The sequence below is a fragment of the Marmota monax genome, unplaced genomic scaffold (assembly GCF_021218885.2).
Source record: "Marmota monax isolate L192 unplaced genomic scaffold, Marmota_monax_Labrador192_F-V1.1 WCK01_AAM20220418_F8-fsc00086, whole genome shotgun sequence".
Lineage (NCBI taxonomy): Eukaryota > Metazoa > Chordata > Mammalia > Rodentia > Sciuridae > Marmota > Marmota monax.
In genome coordinates this window covers 7,104,053-7,123,724 of record NW_026693086.1, presented here as the reverse complement: position 1 = coordinate 7,123,724, position 19,672 = coordinate 7,104,053, and the positions used below count along the sequence as shown (strand labels likewise).

General features: G+C 39.7%; 1 long non-coding RNA gene across 2 annotated transcripts in view; it reads right to left on the bottom strand.

The window, feature by feature from the left end:
• The window catches only part of LOC124099312 (uncharacterized), a 65,407-nt gene extending 45,972 nt beyond the window's left edge, over window positions 1–19,435 (bottom strand). For both annotated transcript variants that reach the window (XR_006853924.2, XR_006853925.2), the window contains exons 1-2: window positions 19,323–19,435; window positions 13,782–13,960 (exon numbers count right to left, since the gene is read on the bottom strand). This is a non-coding gene — a long non-coding RNA (uncharacterized LOC124099312). The remainder of the gene's footprint in view (window positions 1–13,781; window positions 13,961–19,322) is intronic.
• Between the last annotated feature and the right edge of the window lie 237 nt (window positions 19,436–19,672).

Genomic DNA, 19,672 nt, shown 5'->3' with positions numbered 1-19,672 from the left:
TCAGTCCTGCTCCCATCTTCTCCCTCACAAGATCCCATCCACAAATGCCTGGAGGTATTAGAGATGATTTTACCCTGCCCTACTACCATTTCTGAGGGACTCCTGCTCTCCTCGGACCTCATCTGGTTCTCAGATGGTAGCTCCTTTATATACGACGGGGTTAAAGTGGCAAAACCTCTCCCACCCAATACCACCAACCAACAAGCTGAACTCCTAGCTGTCACAAGGGCATGTGAGCTAGTGGAGGGAAAAACCCTCTCTATATATACAGATTCCAAATATATCTTCCATATCCTGATCTCACACGCAGCCATTTGGAGAGAAAGGGGGTTATTGACCACCAGAGGGACGGCAGTCATTATGTGCACTCCCTTGGTGGCCAAACTATTCACATTTCCAGGCTTAAGCCCGGCGCTCCTACTCTTGTCATCCCTCTCCACAAGATCCCCTCAAGCTCTGCCTCTCCCATGTCTCTGTTCTTAGCCCAATACCTAATGCTCCCCCTCATTTCTGGCCCCTTTTGGGTCCTCTCTTCATCCTATGTCTGGAGAGTCATAGCAAGTGACCCTAAGGGCCCCCTCCAGCAAGACCCCCTTCTCCTCCTTACAGAGCCCTACTTGCTTGGATCTGGCTGGTAGTGGAACTGTTGTGTGTTGTCCTTCTGAAAAATCACTTAGGTGTCTGGAGCATGGTGACCCCTGAATAAGAGTGAACTACCTTTATCATAAGAGAGCACTTTACCAGTTGCCTTCTGGGCCTAAGGAGGTATATGTGTGTTTTGTTTACCCTCCCAGTTTCATAAGAATTTCAAGTATCAGTATTTAAAGTTGAGGTGTTTAAACCTGGAGAGATCTGACTGCTCTCAAAGGGAAATCTGGTAACAATGGGCCACCGTCCTCCCTTGGCCTCCTTTGTTCAGAGCATGGGAGAAGTGGGATTTAAGCTGGTTTGGAAAGCTGGAATATTTTGAGAAAGGTAAAGAGAGAATCCAGCTGGTTTCAGAGACACCCAGGTAGGAGAGAGTTTGAATGAAGAGTGGAATTGAGGGTATTAGGTGCAGGACAGACTGAATAAGTTGTCTGCAGGGCATGCCAAACAAAGTTAGCTGCAGGATGACCTGGCTTCTCAAACCCTCTGTCTGGTTCTTTACCACCTGTTTGCTTCAAGCCCAAACACCCAAGCCCCCATTCAAGGCTGAACACTTAACCCCCATTGTGCCAACAAGGCAGCTTGAAGACCCAGAGACCCCATTAGATTTGGGCTATAAAAACTCCCTATGTGCCAGGGTCCTGCCCTAGCAGGGTCCAGGGAGTCCTGAAGGATGAGTGGCATCTGCAAAAAGATGAGACAGGAGTCGTTCCATTGGAGCAATCTCCAGAGAGAGAGAGCTCTAATGCAGCTTTCTCTGGGTCATCTTTTATTACAATTTTTCTCATCATTAGAAATTCAGAATACGTCATTAATTATACAATTTAAAACTTTGCCAAGACACGACATTTCCTTAACCATAATTAGGGGTACAAAAAATGTAACATTAATTTACATTTTTCCAGGATATGACCTTTAGTTATTTAATTATTAAGAGTACAGAATCATTAATAAAATGCGTCACTAATTTACATTTTTCAGATTTTCCCAAGATTTACTATTTTCCCCAAGATATGCTATTTTCTTATTAACTAATGCCAAACTACATAACCAGACTTTAATTCTCCTAACCTATCATTAACCTTTAAGTTTAAAGTACACCTTTACTTTATTTCTAATCTAAAATTCCCATCTAAAAAAGTACCCTTAAATCTTATACTTAAAATATCCTAAAGTTTATAAATCATTCTTAAAACATATCAGAAACCCATACAACTAAAAACTTAAGAATTTCTAAACCAAAAATCTAAATAGGATAATATTTCTAACATTATTCTAAAAGTACATCTTATAAAGCTACTTTAATTAATTCCTAAATTTATTCTCATAAAACTGGTTGAGCTGCTTTCTCAAAGAGTTTCTTTGTTTCTCAGTCAAGGTGCACTAGTTCTCATATCTTTATAATCTTTCTCAATAGAAAGTAAGTTCTAAACATTAGTTCACTTTCCGCCAATATTAACTATGCTCATCATAAATCCCTATAGAAAGTAAAAAGGGGTTTATAAAAAGAGAAGAATATATCTTTATATGTTTTAACTTTCCTAAGTGTATAATATAACTTTCGTCAATCAGGAATGAGGCTACATATGGTGGGCTTTGTAAAATCAGCATAATAATTAGGTTTTCTAAGAGGCCAGAAATATGAGCTTGGGTTCTAGTTGATATAATCAATGTGGTGCCTAAAATTCTCATGACCTTTCAGAAAATGATTGTTGTCCATTATCAGATTTGTCCTCAATGTACTGAGGTAGAAGAACAGCCTTCTACTTTGTCCTTGATATGCTGAGGGGTAGTAGAACAGCCTTCAAGGCATGAACTACCTGTTATGTTCTAGCCATCTGAAATTTAATTTGTTTGGCATTTAACATACTCATGCCTCCTGTCAGGAACATAAGCATGAAAATGAAAAGTCCCAATTACATAAAAAAGGGTCTCATGGTTTCGGTTTCCCACCAACCAGCGTGGCTTTGCCACCATTCATCCTCACTGTGACCCTGTCAAGACAGTGAGTGGGGGATCGCCTTCACCACCTGTGCCTGTTCCTTCCCTTTATCATAAAGTTCATTCAGACTCTGGTGGGTAAAAATTTGTAATCAAGCTTTTAACCAGCTTCTCCTCAGGAATAACCAACTCCTGGCTACTGATGATACCTTCAGTTGAGATCTATGCCAAATGGACTGACATCTTCATGGATTTGCAGTGGCAAGGAACCTTCGTTGATCTGGTTCCTGAAGTTATTCCAGTTCTCTCTGCCCTCCTGTGGGGGCTCCCTACTTCCCTCCTATTCTCCCATGCTGCCCCATCTCAGCAGGAAGCAGCCAGAATGAGTAAACACCCACTCTCATTTAATAACAAAGAGGGGGGAATGTTGGGAGTCACCCTGGCTCCAAAGACTAACTTTCCCACCCCCACCCCCCGAGAAGAGCTGTTCAATGGTGAGCCCTGCTGGCTCACATGATCCTTACCTACCAATCAGATTAGCCCTGATGGATCACATGATCCTTACCCACCAATAAGACTAGTGCTGCTGGCTCACATGATCCTTACCCACAAATCAGAAAGCACCCCATGCCAACTGTCAAACCATTCAACCATAGAACTGTCATAACTGTCAAATCACCCCCAGCTTTATAAATATAAAGAGCTGTTCCTCAATAAATAGGCATTTTCTTCCACGACGAGCCTTGTTCATTCTTTCACTAACCCAGACTCTTGTATGCAGCAAGTCTAAGCTTCAAGTTTGAGGATGAAGTAAAATCATTCCACAATAAACAAAAGTTAAGAGAATCTGCAGGTAGAAAACAGGCAGTTCAACACATCCTTGGCAAAATTTTTCATAAAGAGTAAATAAAAAATGATAGTGAAAACCAAGAGTGGGAGGTAGTACAGTAAAGGAAGATCTAATCATAGAGGAAAATCAAGTTCAAGTTAAATAACAAAAATAAACCAATATGGCTGGATATACATACAATATCTCAATAGTAACCTTAAATGTTAATGGCTTAAACTCACCATTCAAAAGACATAGGATAGTAGACTGGATTTAAAATAAAAGATGCTACAATATGCTACCTACAAGAGACTCAATAGATAGGAAAAGACATACAGAGACTGAAGGTGAAAAGTTGGGAAATCTCATACCACTCACATTGACCTCAGAAGCAAGCAGGGGTGTCCATACTCATATCAAATAAGGTAGACTTCTAACCAAAGTTTATCAAAAGTAACAAAGAAGGAACCTACATACTGCTCAAAGAAACCATACACGAAGAAGACATAACAATCATTAATATATATGCCCCAAACCATGGTGCAGCTATGTTCATCTAAAAAACTCTTCTCAATTTCAAGAGTCAAATAGTCCACAGCACAATAATCATGTGTGATTTTAACACACCTCTCTCACCACTGGAGAGATCTTCCAAACAAATTTGAATAAAGAAACTATAGAACTCAATAACACAGTTAATAATATAGACTTAATTGACATATATAAAATATCAACCAACATCAAGAGGATACCCTGTCTTCTCAGCAGCACATGGATCCTTCTCAAAAATAGACCCTATATTATGCCACAGGGAAACTCTTAGCAAATACAGGGGAGTAGAGTTACTACCATGCATTTTATTCCATCAAAATGGAATGAAATTGGAAATCAATGATAAAATAAGGAAGAAAAATTTCTTCATCACTTGGAGAATGAACAATATGCTACTGAATGTTCATTTATGGGTTACAGAAGACATCAAGAAGGAAATTAAAAAATTCTTAGAGGTTAATGAAAACACAGACACAATATATTGAAATCCCTGGACACTATGAAGGCAGTACTAAGAGGAAAAATCATTGCATGAAGTCTATTCCTTAAAAAAAGAAAGAGCCAACAGGTAAATAACCTCACAGTACACCTCAGAGCCCTAGAAAAAGAAGAATAAACCAGCAGCAAAAGCAGTAAAGGGAAGCAATAATTAAAATCAGAGCTGAAATCAGTGAAATAGAAACAAAAGAAACATTTGGAAAAATTGACAAACTCACAGTTGGTTCTTTGAAAAAATACATAAGACTGACAGACCCTTAGCCATTCTAATGAAGAGAAGAAGAGAGAGAACCCAAATTACTAGCATATGTGATGAAAAAAGGCAATATCAAAACAGACACTACAGAAATGCAGAAGATAATTTTAGAAAATTTTGAAACTGTAACTCTAATAAAATAGAAGATAATGAAGGCATCGGTAAATTCCTAAAGTCATATGACCTGCCTAGATTGAGTCAGGAAGGTATACACAACTTAAAGAGACCAATATCAAGTGAGGACATAGAAGAAGCAATCAAAAGGTTACCAACCAAGAAAGGCCCAGGACCAGATGGATATACAGCCAAAGTTTTACAAGACCTTTCAATAAGTACTAATACCAATACTCTTCAATCTATTTCAGCAAATAGAAAAAGAGGGAGTACATCCAACTTCATTCTCTGAGGCTAATATTACCCTGATTCCAAAATCAGACAAAGACACCTGAAATAAAGAAAACTTCAGACCAATATCTCTAATGAATATAGAGGCAAAAATCCTCAATTAAATTCTGGCAAATCAAATACAAAAACATATCAAAAAGATCATGCACCATGATCACGTGGGATTCATCCCAGGTATTCAAGGTTGTCTCAATATACGGATATCAAATAATGCCATTCATCATATCAATAAGACTTCAAGATAAGAACCATATGGCCATCTCAATAGATGCAGAAAAAGCATTTGACAAAATACAGCACCCCTTTAAGTTCAAAACACTGGAAAAACTATGGATAACAGGAACTCATCTCAACATCATAAAAGCTATCTCTGCAAAGCCTCAGGCCAACAGTACTCTAAACACAGAAAAAATGGAAGGCATTGCCTTGACAAACTGCAACAAGACAGGAATTCCATTTTCACCACTTCTGTTCAAAAGAAAGAAGTCCTTTTCTCTTTATAAATATATTAACTTAGGTATTTTTAGAGTCAAGGAAAGCTGACTAACACAAAAATGAATGTGAATTTGTATGCTGAAAGCTGGTCTTGACAGAGTATGTTTCCTGCAGACAGTCTTGTGATGTGGAACATCTTAGATATGGTCTCCTGGGATAATCTAGAGGACATGAGTCCCCATCAGACACACAGGAAGGTGGACCACCAGAGTCTTCAAAGAAGGAAGGGATTCCTAAGGTGGCCAGAGCTGCAGCTACCTCAGGGCTGGTGGCTCCTTTTGTGCCTTATTATTATTATTATTTATTAGTTGTTGGACACAATGCCTTTATTTTATTTATTTGTATGTGGTGCTAAGGATTGAACCCAGGGCCTCACACATGATAGGTGAGCACTTTACCTCTGAGCCATAACCCTAGCCACCCACCATGCCCAATTATTGACCCACATGGTGCCTGAGCACCATGGATTCACCCTCATGAATCCTACCTCTCCCCACTTCCAGCCCCCATGTGCATATGTTGGGGAAGATGGCGTCTATTTTCCTCTTTCCAGAAGATCAGCAACCCTCTTCAGTGGAGGAAGAGGAAGAAGGCTCTCTTCAAAAAAGTCTGAAGTATAGGTTAGTGTGTTAGGTAGGACATTCCAATATTAGAAAAGAGACTAACTGTGTGACTTAGGAATAAAAGGAGTGTTTAAAACTATGAGTGAGAAGAAATGTTCTGGTGCCAGCCTGAAATTCTTATCCAGTGTGGGTATAAGGATTCACCCCATTAAAACTTTAAAGAGACACCAGAGGCAAAACTAAAGTTCCACTGCTTAAGTTCTCCTACCCAGAGGGCCAGACAGGCAAGGTAAGCTGCTCAGGGCCCCAGAGGTAGTACCCCACTAGATGCTGCTTCCCCCCTGAAGGGAATCATTAGCACTCCTATTCCTTAAGGAAAGAGCCCCTTCCTAGTCCCTTCAATGCCTTCTTGATGTTCTTTCCTTTCCCTCAACTTATCATAAATTGCCCTGGACTAGTGTTGGCAAAAGTAGACATAATCATAAATGGAGACAGTCATCGCAGTGTAACTTCAAACTAGAATATAATTCCAAGACCAAGATTTCCCTGAACATCAAACCTGGAAACTTCTGTTTACCGCTACCTGAATATGTTATGATGATGTCAATGATACCCCTGGTTAACATGACCGCTGAACTCTCACCAAGCTCCAGGAGCCCTGATAAGGATGTTTACATATTTCCTTATTCAATTACCAAGGAGGGAACAAAGGCTTAGAGGAGTCAGCTGCACAAGGTTTCAAAGCCAGCCAACAGAGCCAAGTCCAGGCCTGGAGGATGTGTTGCACACCTGACTATGATGCAATCCTCAGAATAGGGACCTGGAAATTCACGGTAGTACTCTCCTTGAGGCACCAAGTCAGCTTGGAGTTATGTGCTGTTCTTCCCTATTTACAATAAAGTCCCTCTCCTGGTCTTTGCTGGCTTTTAATTAACAAATTTATTTGACCCATTCCAAGCATGCAGGGTTTTCTATGTTTGGAATATGGTCTGGAGTTTTTTGAGAGCAAAAGCACTGGGGATGGGTAGTAAAAAGATATGGCCTGTAGCTATGAAAATGGTGACAGGATCAGGGGTCTTCTATATCTCAAAGGAGATGATTACATGATTACATAAACCCTAGTTTGAAGTAGGCAAACAGAGTCAGTATTTAGAGACCATGACATGGCTCTCTAGATGTGAGCTTGATCTCATTATAGGACTGAGTAAAGCCATGTGCCAAAGTTGTTCATATGTGTTTGTTTGTGTGTGTGTGTGTGTGTGTGTGTGTCCTACTACTCAGTGGGGATGTTTCAAAACTCTGTAGAAAACAGTATCTCAGTGAAAGTGTCAATGTAGTTAATACAAATGCAAACAACATGGTGCACACCTGTAATCCCAGCAGCTTAAAAGGCTGAGGCAGGAGGTTCATGAGTTCAAAGCCATACTTAGCAAAAAGAGAGGCTCTAAGCAACTCAGTGAGACCCTGTCTCTAAATAAAATACAAAATAAGGCTGGGGATATGGCTCAGTGGCTGAGTGCCCTGAGTTCAATCCCTGGTACCCCCACAAAGATAGACAGACAGACATACACACACACACACACAAACACACACACACACACATACACAAACACACACACACAAACAAACACAGGCTTGGGAGGTGGGTTCCTTCTGCTTGAATTATTAGCTGTCTTTCCTCTTCAAGGCCCTTCAGCTCTGATTTTTGACTTCCCAGTCTGTAAAAAGCTGAGAATATCTTCCTCAGCATTTATGAAGTGAATAAGCTTTTCACAAATATTCCAATTTACCTTCCCCTCTCAATAAAATGATTCTATATTTCACCCACTTAAAAAATTTTTTTAAAAATGTTCCTCACACATGCCAGGCAAGTGCACTACCACTGAGCCACAGACCCAGCCCTTTTTGGCCAATTTTGAAGTTAAAGGTGACTGTGTGCATTGCCAGTTAGTGAAATAGGAATGAAAGTGACTTTGTCACTGCAAGGCAGAAGCTTTGAGAATTGGTGTGGTCTGTGTCTTAGCCCATGTTCTGTTGCTTTAACAGAATATTACACAATAGGTAAATTATAAAAAAGAAAAGAATTTTTCACACGTTTGGAGACTAAAAAGAGCATGGCGTCAGTGTCTGGCCAGGCCTTTGTGCTGCATTGTAACATGGAAGAAACACAAGTAGAGAAAGCAAGCTGAACTCATCCTTTCACAAAGAGTCCACTGATAATGAACTCACTCCTGCAATAAAAGGCTTAATCCATTGGCAAGTGTGGTGCCTTTTTGTCCTAATCATCCCTTAAAGATCCCACCTCTCAAAGGTGCCACCTCTGTTATACTGGCAATTAAATTTCACCGTGAGCATTGGAGGGGACATTGAAACCACAGCAGTCTGCCTCTTCCTCCTCCAGGACTTCCCATCAGCCTGGGTCCCTGGGTGCCTTTGATGAACACTTTTTCTACTCTCCATTTCTAGCCATGCTAGAAATAGATAGAGAGTTCAGTGTGTTTTCAGGCATCTGCTGGCGTCTTGAAACCTACCCCATGTGAATAAAAGGAACTACTGTAATTTCTTTAGCAGAAGTTCTTAAAAAGAGAGAGAGATAAGAATATCATGCTAAGTGAAGTAAGCCAATCCCCAAACCAAAGGCCAAATGTTGTCTCTGATAGGTGGATGCTGATCCATAACAGGGGTATGGGGAGCAGCATGGTAAAAATGGAGAAACTTTTGATAGGGTAAAGGAAAGGGAAAGTAAGGGGGGGGGGCATGGGGGTAGAAAACATGGTGCAATGACATGTACATGTATGAAGACCAGAATGGTGTGACTCTACTTTGTATACAACCAGAGACATGAAAAACTGTGCTCTATATGTGTACTATAAATTGAAATGCATTATGCTGTCATATATAATGAATTAGAATGAATAAATAATTTTTTAAAAAAGAATAATGGTTAATACTGGTAGGTGTTCCAGGGTGGAAAAAGGTACTATCTGGAAAGGTTTCTGACTGGAGTCAGGCAGTCACCTACTGGTCATCATATCAAGACTTTCAGCCTTTCAGGAGAAAAAGTAAAGTATTAAGAAAAATGCTTATTAGCATGTCCCATAAAAATGTGAGTGACAGGCTTGTGGTTTTCATTTTCTTTTTTAGGTTCTTCTCCTTAGTCCAAATTTGATTATGTTATGTTATGCTTACAATCAGAAAACAAAAACCCTCACAGTACAACTTCTAAGTATTATAAAACAATACTATGACTATAACTGCCCTAGGACTGGGCCCTGCTTATCTCCATAATTTCTCTCCCTCTCCTGGTTGCAGAATTCCAGCTAAATTCTGTCGTTTCCATTGTGTCATATCTACTTTCTGTTTTTTGTTTTTTTTTCCTGCCAGGACTGCATTCTCTTCTTCGAAGCTTAATATCCCAGGAATTAATTTATGGACTGAAACACTGGCCAACATTAGTCAGTTTGGATATTCATTAAAACAAAAAAAAAGTTTCAGTAGCTTTTACCAGAAAATTTCATAGCTTTAGGCACAGTTTAGTTTTGGTTATTATTGATAGGAATATGCTTTCAGCATTTCTTATAAAAAAATTTGATTTTACATCAACTTCCCCCCCCCGACCTGCATATTTAGAATTTCAAACTTATATAAATATTATGTAAGGGCTGTATATATACAGGGATGTGGAGTGAGGTTCAGTGGTAGAGCATAGTAAGCAAAGAGCTTATCTAGAGAGTGAGGTCCTGGGTTAAGTCCCCAGCCATGGGGGAAAAAATTATGCCATAAATTCCCATGTACCCATTATCTGGATTGCAAAATGGTTACATTGAGGTTTCTCTTTTCTCTCTTTCTCTTTCTTTCTTTCCTTATTTATTTCTAAGAATATGGTCAATGCTTTGATTACAATCCTTGTTCAACTTTTTGATGATCACTTAACATTCTTGGCCTTTTATGAAGCTGGTTTTGTTGATTATTTCCTTTAAAGTTTCTATTTATGGTTAGTGCATCTCAGAAAGGAAGTACTGATAACGTGATTCATTACACTAGTTTGTTCTGAGGAAATTAACTTTCTCGTTTTTGAACTGTTCAACACATTTTTATGACAAATGTTTATGCAAACTGCTACTTATTCACATATTCCAAATGATCCTTGTTAGAGCCAAAATTTTCAGCATTTCTCAGGAAAGGATTGTTTTAGCTAATCCTGATTTTTCTAATATTCTTTTAAGCTTAATTGAGATTTCAGATTTCTTTGGGATGTTTTGCATTAAAATTTGATTTGTTTAAAACTGAATTACAACTAAATTAAATTTTAAACTTAATAAATTTAAATTTTAGCCTGATATACCATGAAAAAACTAATGAAAGATCATTTTAAAATTTACAGTTCAAAGAATAGAAAAAGACATCCATGAGTATCAAAAGGAAATGAGAAGAAACTGAAGCAAATTTGTTTGACATAAACTACTTAATATTTGGTTGGAAAATAGTTCTTCACATAGAAAAAAATCAGCTTAGACTTATTGCTGCTTTGACATATCTCCCCCCAACCTTTGCAGTGCTAAAGGTTGAACCCATGGCTTTGCCTATGTCACTTTTAAAAGGTAGCATTACATGGATTCATTTGCTGGGTGGCATTATCAAGCTAAATTTGGTTAATAGTAAAATATACCTTACAATCAGAAACTCACAGCTAAATATTCTAATTAAGCTACTTGGTAACTTTGGAAAAATTCAGTGTATTGGTAACTTGGCTAACTGAATTGATTTGCTGTAAGTTGGTCATGGAAAGAATTGACTAAGAGCTAAGTATTTGACACATTTTAATTTAATTCTTCTAATGAACGTATGTTCTCTATCATCCCTGTTTTACAGATGGGAAAATGAATGTTTTCGCTGGTGGGTAATGTAAGATATTAAGTGAATCTGTTTAAGCCAGAGCTTAAATTGTGTGCTTAACCTCAGAATTAGCTCACTAGCACCCAACTAGCTCTCTGCTCCTGTGGCCTTACAGAGAACAAACTATTCCAGCAGGCATCCCTTCTTGCAGGAAGTCTTCCTGACTTCCAAGACCAGACAAGGTGTTTCTCTTCTGGGTTCCCAGTGAACTCCATTCATCTCTCCATTGTATCACATGCATTGCTTTGAAAGCATCACCATGTGTTTCTGCCTTACCCAGGGTATCGTGAGTTCCTGAAGAACATATGCACTGACTTTTTCATGTTGGAAGCCCTGGTACATGCCACAGGACCCTGGCACAGAGTGGGTGCTCAGTGAGGGCATACTTGACAAAGGTGGATTTCAGAATGTATCCAGTCTTGTGTCCTCATAGTTCCATGGCTCTCTGAATCATGTTTGCCTAGCTTGGGTGCTGGGCTGTACTATTGGGTTTGATTGGCTATGGAACAGGCAGCGGTGGGAGGTGTTTTAAGATGGGACTTTGAGTGCTAATAGATGCCCTACTATTCAGAGTCACTCCTAGGAAGGCAAAGGAGAATAAGGGAGGCCCGAGAACAGTAGCTTTCTGTTTCTCTCTCTCCCTATCTAATCAATGTGTTTTTCAAAGTACTTTAATCAAACTATAATCCCGATTCCCTCCCAAGATGAGAAAGTAACTTCAGAAAAGTGGAGGTCTTGTTTGACTCATTCTCTAGTAAGTTTCCAGGGCTTAGGGCAATAGTTAGCACCAAGTTAGCCCTGATTAATAGCTATTGAATGAATAAGCATTAGTTAGGTTCCTCATTCCTATCTCGAAAGCTTCTTTTAGCTTTAATGGTATGTGACCCAGGGCCTATTCTGGGAACTTGACCCAAAGCATCTTATCAACCTGCCAGGCATATTAGGGAGAAAATGAGGATGAGGGAGAAAGGTATACTCAAACATTGCCCGAGGGACTGCAAATTAGTACAAGCACTTTGGAAAGCACTATGAATATTCCTCAAAGGAACCACCAAGTGACCCAGTTAACTTACTCCTTGATATTTATCCAAAAGATATAAAATCAGCACACTATACAGATGCAGCCACATCAACATTTATAGCAATACAATTCAAAATAACGTAGTTATGGAACCAGCCCAGGTGCCTGTCAACATATTAATGAATGAAAAAAAATGTGGCATATCTATGCAAGGGAGTTTTACTTAGCTATGAAGGAGAGTGAAATGATGGTATTTACTGGTAATTGAATAAATGGATGGAATTGGAGAACATCATGCTAAGTTAAATAAGCCAGGCTCAGAAATTCAAGGGACAATTTTTTTCTTATATGTGGAAGCTAGAGCACAATATGAAAAAAATAAAATAAAATAAAAAGGAGAGTGGATCTCAGAAAAATAGAGAGATCAGTGGAGTAGAGGAGGAGGTACAGAAAAAAGAGAAGAATGGTGAAATGAAATTGACCAGATTATGCTATGAATGCATACGAATATACCACAGTGAAATCCACCTTTGTGTATAGCTATACAGCACCAATTTAAAAAGAAGCAATAAGTAAAGAGAAGGAAGACCAGCAGAGTAGAGGAAGGAGAAGAGTTGCAGGAGGAGAGGAAGGAAAATGGGGAAATTATATTCCATGTATATATGATTATATATCTATTATATAAACTATAATGCACCAATAAAAAACATTAAAAAACCAGTTTGACACTCTCCTCTAAAGTTGAATGTAACCCTTAACCTAATTTCACTCCTAGATTGCACATGGATAAGATTGGATAGATGTACGAATGTTCATAAAAGCACAGTTCATAATATCAAGAACCTATAAGTAACCCAGCCAACCAGAAAAGGCAGTGTTGGTGAATAAATTAGGATATATTCATATAATAAAATATTATAGAAAGCCCAAACCAAATGCCTGCCACATGCGTCACCAGGGTGGATCTTACCAATATAAGTAAGCCCTACAATTACACATTTTTTAATAAAGTTAAAACAACATATATATGCATATACATACTTTTTGAAATACATATAACACAAAGAAGATTTTTTATTTTTATTTTTTTTACTTATTTATATTTTTTGTGGTGCTGAGGATTGAACCCAGGGCCTTGTGCATGCGAGGCAAGCACTCTACCAACTGAGCTATATCCCCAGCCCCCACAAAGAAGACTTGATAAGATTCTTTGGAAAAGAATGCCAGGAAATATTAATCACATAACTCGGGATGAGAGTTCACTTTGGCTTGGGAGAAGGAGGGAAATCAGATGAATGTGGATCAATAAGGTTGTTATATGTTTTAATTTCTTGTCAAGGTCCTAGTGATTTTTTTGGCAGTGGAGGAAGGGGGAGTTTCAGGAGTTTTACCTTCATTGAAAATAACAAAGAAGGTCATGCATGGATCAATGCATGCTTTGTGGACCACATAGTAAGAGGGGCCCAATTATAAAAGCATATTTTTAAAACAGAAGTTAGACTGAGATGAGGGAAATAAGGTTATTAGTTATAAGAAACATGGGAGGTTTGAGTCTGGACCACAGATTAATGATTCAATTCAAAGTGTCAGATGGAAGGTTCAGAGCTCATGCTAAAAAGACCCATTATGAAACTTATCTCCACGACAGCTCTCAGGAGTATATTACATAAGACACACCTGAAGAATGCATTTTCTTTGTAAATATTCTCTTCCATTTCCAGATGGCACCTGGACCCAGGTCATCAAAAACCAGCGAGTGACTTGGAGATCCCCAGCAATGGAGGACATGGATTCCTTGCTTTTCACAACTGAACTCTCCTGTCTGCTCCAAAGACTTCTCTCATGTTCTCTTCTTCCTACAAGGCATTAAATGTGAAATAAGGTCTTGCTTGGCAGTTTGCCACCAAGTATCCTTTTGCAACTTCTGTAACCCATGCTTATTGTACCAAAGAGCTCTGTAATGCATATTGGAGTGCTGCAAACACAGGCTACTTCCAGGCAATGAGTTAGTTGTCATTGTTTTTAATAAGTTACATGTTGCTGCAATTCCATTATTACAAATACAGAAGCTTGCTCTGTTTTTTGGATTCCTTAGGACCTGGAGAAAACAACAACCTGTTAACTCTGATCTATGGGACGGGCTCTGCTGTTCTGGCACACAGTAGACACTTCAGAATGCTTGTTAAATAACCATGCATGATTTTCCAAATACTAATTTTTGGATTTAAAGAGAAAGACTAGTTAAGAATATACTTCCTCTGGACAGTGTTTTCTATGGCAAGAAGATTGCCCTAAATAGTATAAATGTATTTATGGCGTATGTCAAAAAAAAAAGAAGTTGAAATCTGGGACTATAGGAATTATGGACACTGATAGGCATTTTGCTTGAGGACATCCACATGGCAAGGACATACCTTCAAAGAGTGTATAGAATTGGGAGAGGCAGCATATGTGCATGCACATGCACACACAGACACACACACACACGTGCGCGCATGCACACGTGCGCGCGCATGCACACACACACACATACACACACATACCACTGACCGAGCAATTAGGAGAATAACAAAGCTCTCCTACATAGATGGCCCCCTTGTTAAAATGACAAATTTTCCAGATGGCTAGGATGCAAATCTTGAATTTTCTTGCCAAAAGACAATAGCAGGGTCTAATGCTGGTCATATTGGAAACCAAAGGGAAAAGGAGAAAATGAAAGACATAAATAAGTCCTTTGGGATGAAGTTTAACCATCAAAATTAAAGAAACAAGGACCTTTCCCATAAAGTTAGCCATCAAAAGCAGATATTCACAAGAGCATACCTCTAGAAAGAGAAAGAACAAGTTCCTTTTCCTGTCCCTTATGGGCATTTTATCCAAAAGGAGAAAAATCCCACATACTTTTCAGGAAGTCATAGGACATTCATGCATAGACACATGTTCATATTTTCCCAATTGAGGTTATTTATATTAAAAAAAATCTGAACCTTCCCTCTGCTGGTGACTGCTCATTCTTTGAGTGACTCTACTTGCCAAACTATTTCATTTTTTTGCTGTTGTTTTGTTTTCCATCTAAGTCTTGTGTTTGTTTCCCCTAAATTAATATGCTTCATGATAAACTGGTCTCCAACCGTGAAGTCATGAAGTCATTTCTCATGTGCATGTTTGCAGGCACAGCTGACAGCCAGCTCTTAAGTGCAGTCATGCTGTCGACTTGACCCAAGTCAACCTTGCCTCCACCAGAACACGAAGGCACAAACAACCACCCTGTGGCTGCCTGAGGTGGGGTGGGGCAGAGTTCACAGAAGATGCTTTTTTTTCCCTTGGCTACCTAACATTTCTCCCCACTACTCGAAATTGCTTGTCAACCTAGTCTTCACCCCTTCCTGCTGCTACAATTCCCTTTGAAGAGTGGGGTGTTGTGTAAAAAAAAATAAGTAACACATTACCAACACACGCTCTGGGAAACTGGGATCAGTGTTTGATGATACAACATCAGGATCCCTGTAGGCTTGTGTCTTTTACGGGTTTGCACCCACACACAATCGAACAAGGGTATGGATGGAAAAAGAAGAGCTACCTGGAGCTTCAAGATACAGCACACTGAAGATAGGTTGTGGATAGGTGTTTTTACCTCCACTAGTTTGGGAATTGTATTTCTTCTTCTTCTTCTTTCTTCTTCTTCCTTCTTCCTTCTTCCCTCTTCCTCTTCCTCTTCCTCTTCTTCTTCTTCTTCTCCTTCTCCTTCTTCTCCTCCTTCTCCTTCTTCTTCTTCGTTGTATATGGACACAGTATCTTTGTTATTTATTTATTTTTATATGTGGTTCTGAGGATTAAACCCAGTGTCTCACACATGCGAGGCAAGCACTCAATCACTGAGATACAACTGCAGGCCCCTCTATTTCTTCTTAAAAATATCATTTAAGTATAATTTACATAGAGTAAACTGTACATATTTAAAGTGCCCTTTGTTGATTTTTGACATATGCTGAGAAATCATCCCTGCTAAGATTACAAACATTTCTGTCCACTCCAAATTAGTTTCTTTGTAGATATGGCCAATGTTTATCTTTAACTTGGAAGCCTTCTTGGTTTTGAGGGGATTTGACTCACTTAGAAGCCCAGGGTTTAATATGGGGTCTCTGATAGGATTTAAGAAACCCAAAGTGCTACACCCCCCACTGCACCTCTTCCTGGGGAGGTGGAGCTGGAGGGAGAATGCTCTGATCAGCGAGGCTCAGGACTTCCGTTTTGACTCACACTTGTACTGGGGCACATCCTCGGTTCCAATAAGAGGCAGTGAATCTGTCCTCCATTTGTTTATAATGAATGAGTCACACTGGAATTCAGGCATCTCCTTATTTTCTCTCCCATGTTATGGTTAGGCAAGAAATCAGAGGCAGAGACACCCCAGTCAAAGCATAGTCATCCTTAAAGTGTCTGGTGACTCCAGCCTAACAGTTTAGGACTTGTGACTCAATGAGGACCCCTACTGGTGAGACCAGGAGGGCATGTGCCTAGGAGCTAATGTCTGCCTTTCCCACACCTCAAGGCAGATGGGGGTGACTTTCAGATGTACAAAAGAAACTGGAAGCTGCAGCTGAGGTTTTTGCATCCTGCATCCTGTCCGCTCCACCTGCAAGGAGGGGTGAGCTCATAGTGTGAGTCACAAAATTGCGAGTCACAAAATTGCTTCAGGACAATCTTCCCCCAGCTACAGACCACCCCCAGGATGCAGCTCTCCAGGCTGCAAGCCAACAGCCTTCAAATCTGTGAAATCTGAAGACCCAGGTTTAAAAAGCAAAGTTGCATTATTATTATTTTTTTTTAGCCAATGCCTTCTTGGCCCACTTCAGATTCCTATACACGAAGTCCTAATGGGAGTGGGGATGGGGCGGCAGGATTGGGGTAGAGGAATGTTCTCTTAACTAGAATTAATGCCACGATCAAGTCAAATAAAGTAGATTTATCAACGGGTTTTAATACATTGAAGCAAAGTGCTTTGTTTGAGAACAAATCACCATAGCAACTCAGCTGCTCCAGTTATAGTAAGCTCAGCACAACCAAAATAAAAATTCTTACAAAGTCTTGGGATTGGCTGGGGAGAGCCACTAAACCTCAGCTTGCAGCTTCAGATTCCATTAGCCAGCACAGGGTTTGATATTACAACTTGCTGAAAGGGAGGCTTTAAATAATAATGAAGCTGTAAACCTGGCTACAAACAGAGGGATTCTAGGCCTTTCACCAGTCAATATACATACAGGCAGCCCTCATGGCCAAACAGCACCACTCCTTTGTTAAAATAGAAGTCTTCAGAAAAGCGCCAGTTGTTATTCACTGTGACTTGTGGTTCTGTTCCAAGTTGGAAGTACTCCTGGTAACATAAATGCTGGTCTTTAAGAAGAGGCAAATAAATACAAAAACAGGTTTTCTGTAGGTGTGAAAGGAAGAAAACCAAGGCCACTTTTATTTTTTTTCCTCTATCTCCAGCTCTGAGCATTAGCCCCATTGTCTATTTTTCTCTGGGGCATTTTTGTTCTCCCAGTCTGCTCTGCTCCTGCATCCCCATCACCCTTGAACAAAGTCACCTTTGACCTAGGCCTCACCCCAGTCAGTATCTTTCCCCATCTTTACCTTGCCCATGGCTTCCCAGCCTCTTAGGCTGGAGTGTGTGCCAGGCCCCTGTCCCATGACCCAGGATGACCAGTGTGCTCTGTGGTACATCCTGAGGCCACTAGCACTAGAACTGCTGCACTCCTAACCTTTGGGGTCAGTGCCTTGAAATTATCTCCTTCCTTTCAGGCTGATTACTGTGATTCAGTTCCCTCTCCCTCTCCTCCCCTAGTTCTTTTTCTATCTTTCACCTAAAGGTGGGAATTGTCTAAAGGTGTCTGCTGGTCCTTCCATGTTTCTTCACTTTAGCCATTTATTCAAAGCCTTCACCTCTCACTTCTGTGAAGATGTCTCCTACATCTGAAATGGAGCCTGACCCATCTCATAGTAACTATCAAACTGAGCTTATCCTTCTTCCTCTAAACCAGGGCCTTCTCCAGACTTGCATTTTTCCTGTTAAACACTCCCATCATTTTCTGAGTTCAGGCTTCAAAACTGGGCATTAATTAGACTCCTCTGATGCATCTATTTCCTTTGCCACATAGACTGGCCTTCTTGGATGCATCTTTATGTCTTCCTTTCCATTTCCAAAGCCATCTTCCTCTTTCTGGCCCTCATTACCTATTGCTTGGATTGATACAGTGGCTTCTGCAGTGATCTCCCCACCATTCCTCCCTGCTAGCCAGTAAGGTGTGAGAGAAAAAAGGTGAGCTTTGTGATTTGAATTTGCAGTTATTTACACTGTGGTTTTAATTTCTCAATCTCTCCAGAGTCTCAGTCTTCAGGCTGTAGAGTTACAATAACAACTATTAAGTTCCCGGCACACTGTAAGTGCTCAATTAATAGTATTTCCTCTCCATTTCAAACTCAAATGGACTTCGTGGTCACATATTTTCCTTCTGATTTTCTACTGAATTGAGAACAAGCCTCTTATCCTATCCCTTGGGAGCCTGGTACAAGGTGGGCCCACTATGTTGCTTCTGCCTCATTGTTCACAAGTCTTTAAACACCATTGTTCTATTTCCACACATCTTTTCTGAGCTGGTGGACTCGACGGAATGGCCCCACTCACATCTGTCTGTTGAAATCCTAGTTGTTCTTTCAGTCCTCTCTGGACTTCCACTACTGCTCCGAAGACCCTCCTGGTCCCTCTGTGGATATGCCCTCCTTCTCTGACCTCCAGAGCACTTACATTTCTCCTGTGTCATTTTCACCCTGCTTGCTCATGTTCTAGCTTTGACATCTTTTTATGACAAGACTGTGCATCCGTGGATGGCAGAGACTGTTATAGCATCAAACCCACAGAGTTCTTCACCTTATGCAATAAATGGCGTATGCTGGACAGACCTGCCCATTCACGATTCTTTACTAAATTGTCTTCTCTCCTAAACTGCCAGGTGTCACCCTTGTCAGAAATAAAGTTGCATGGGGATGCAAATCTCTCAATCAGCAAAGCCAGTATTTAATCGACACCACATTCCAGAGCTGGAAATCATAGGAGAGGATTTCTTTCAAATGTGCTATGCCACCATTTCATTAGTCCTGGTTTATTTACTATTTTCACTAATCCCAGGGAATCCCTTTGAAATCACAAATTTTGTTTACCTTCCAGTCCTTAGAGAGTCTTGTTCTTCTAATGTATAGATATCTTGGTCACACAGATAGATCCCTGAGAACATTTAAAATTCTTCTTTTCTCATTTATTAATCATTAACACCCATAGATTATGAAATGGCTCCACAAGAGAGGAACTCAGATCAAACACTGGGCTTTTGCAAATAGAATGAGAGTCCAATGAGCAACAGGCCAGCCTGTTAAAATTGTCTGTAGTTCTTAAAATTAATATCAACTTGTAGTTTTAATATTTTAACATCATAGTACCAAATTATACTTCTCTTTAAGAAATTATATTTATATATATATATATATATATATATATATATATATATATATCT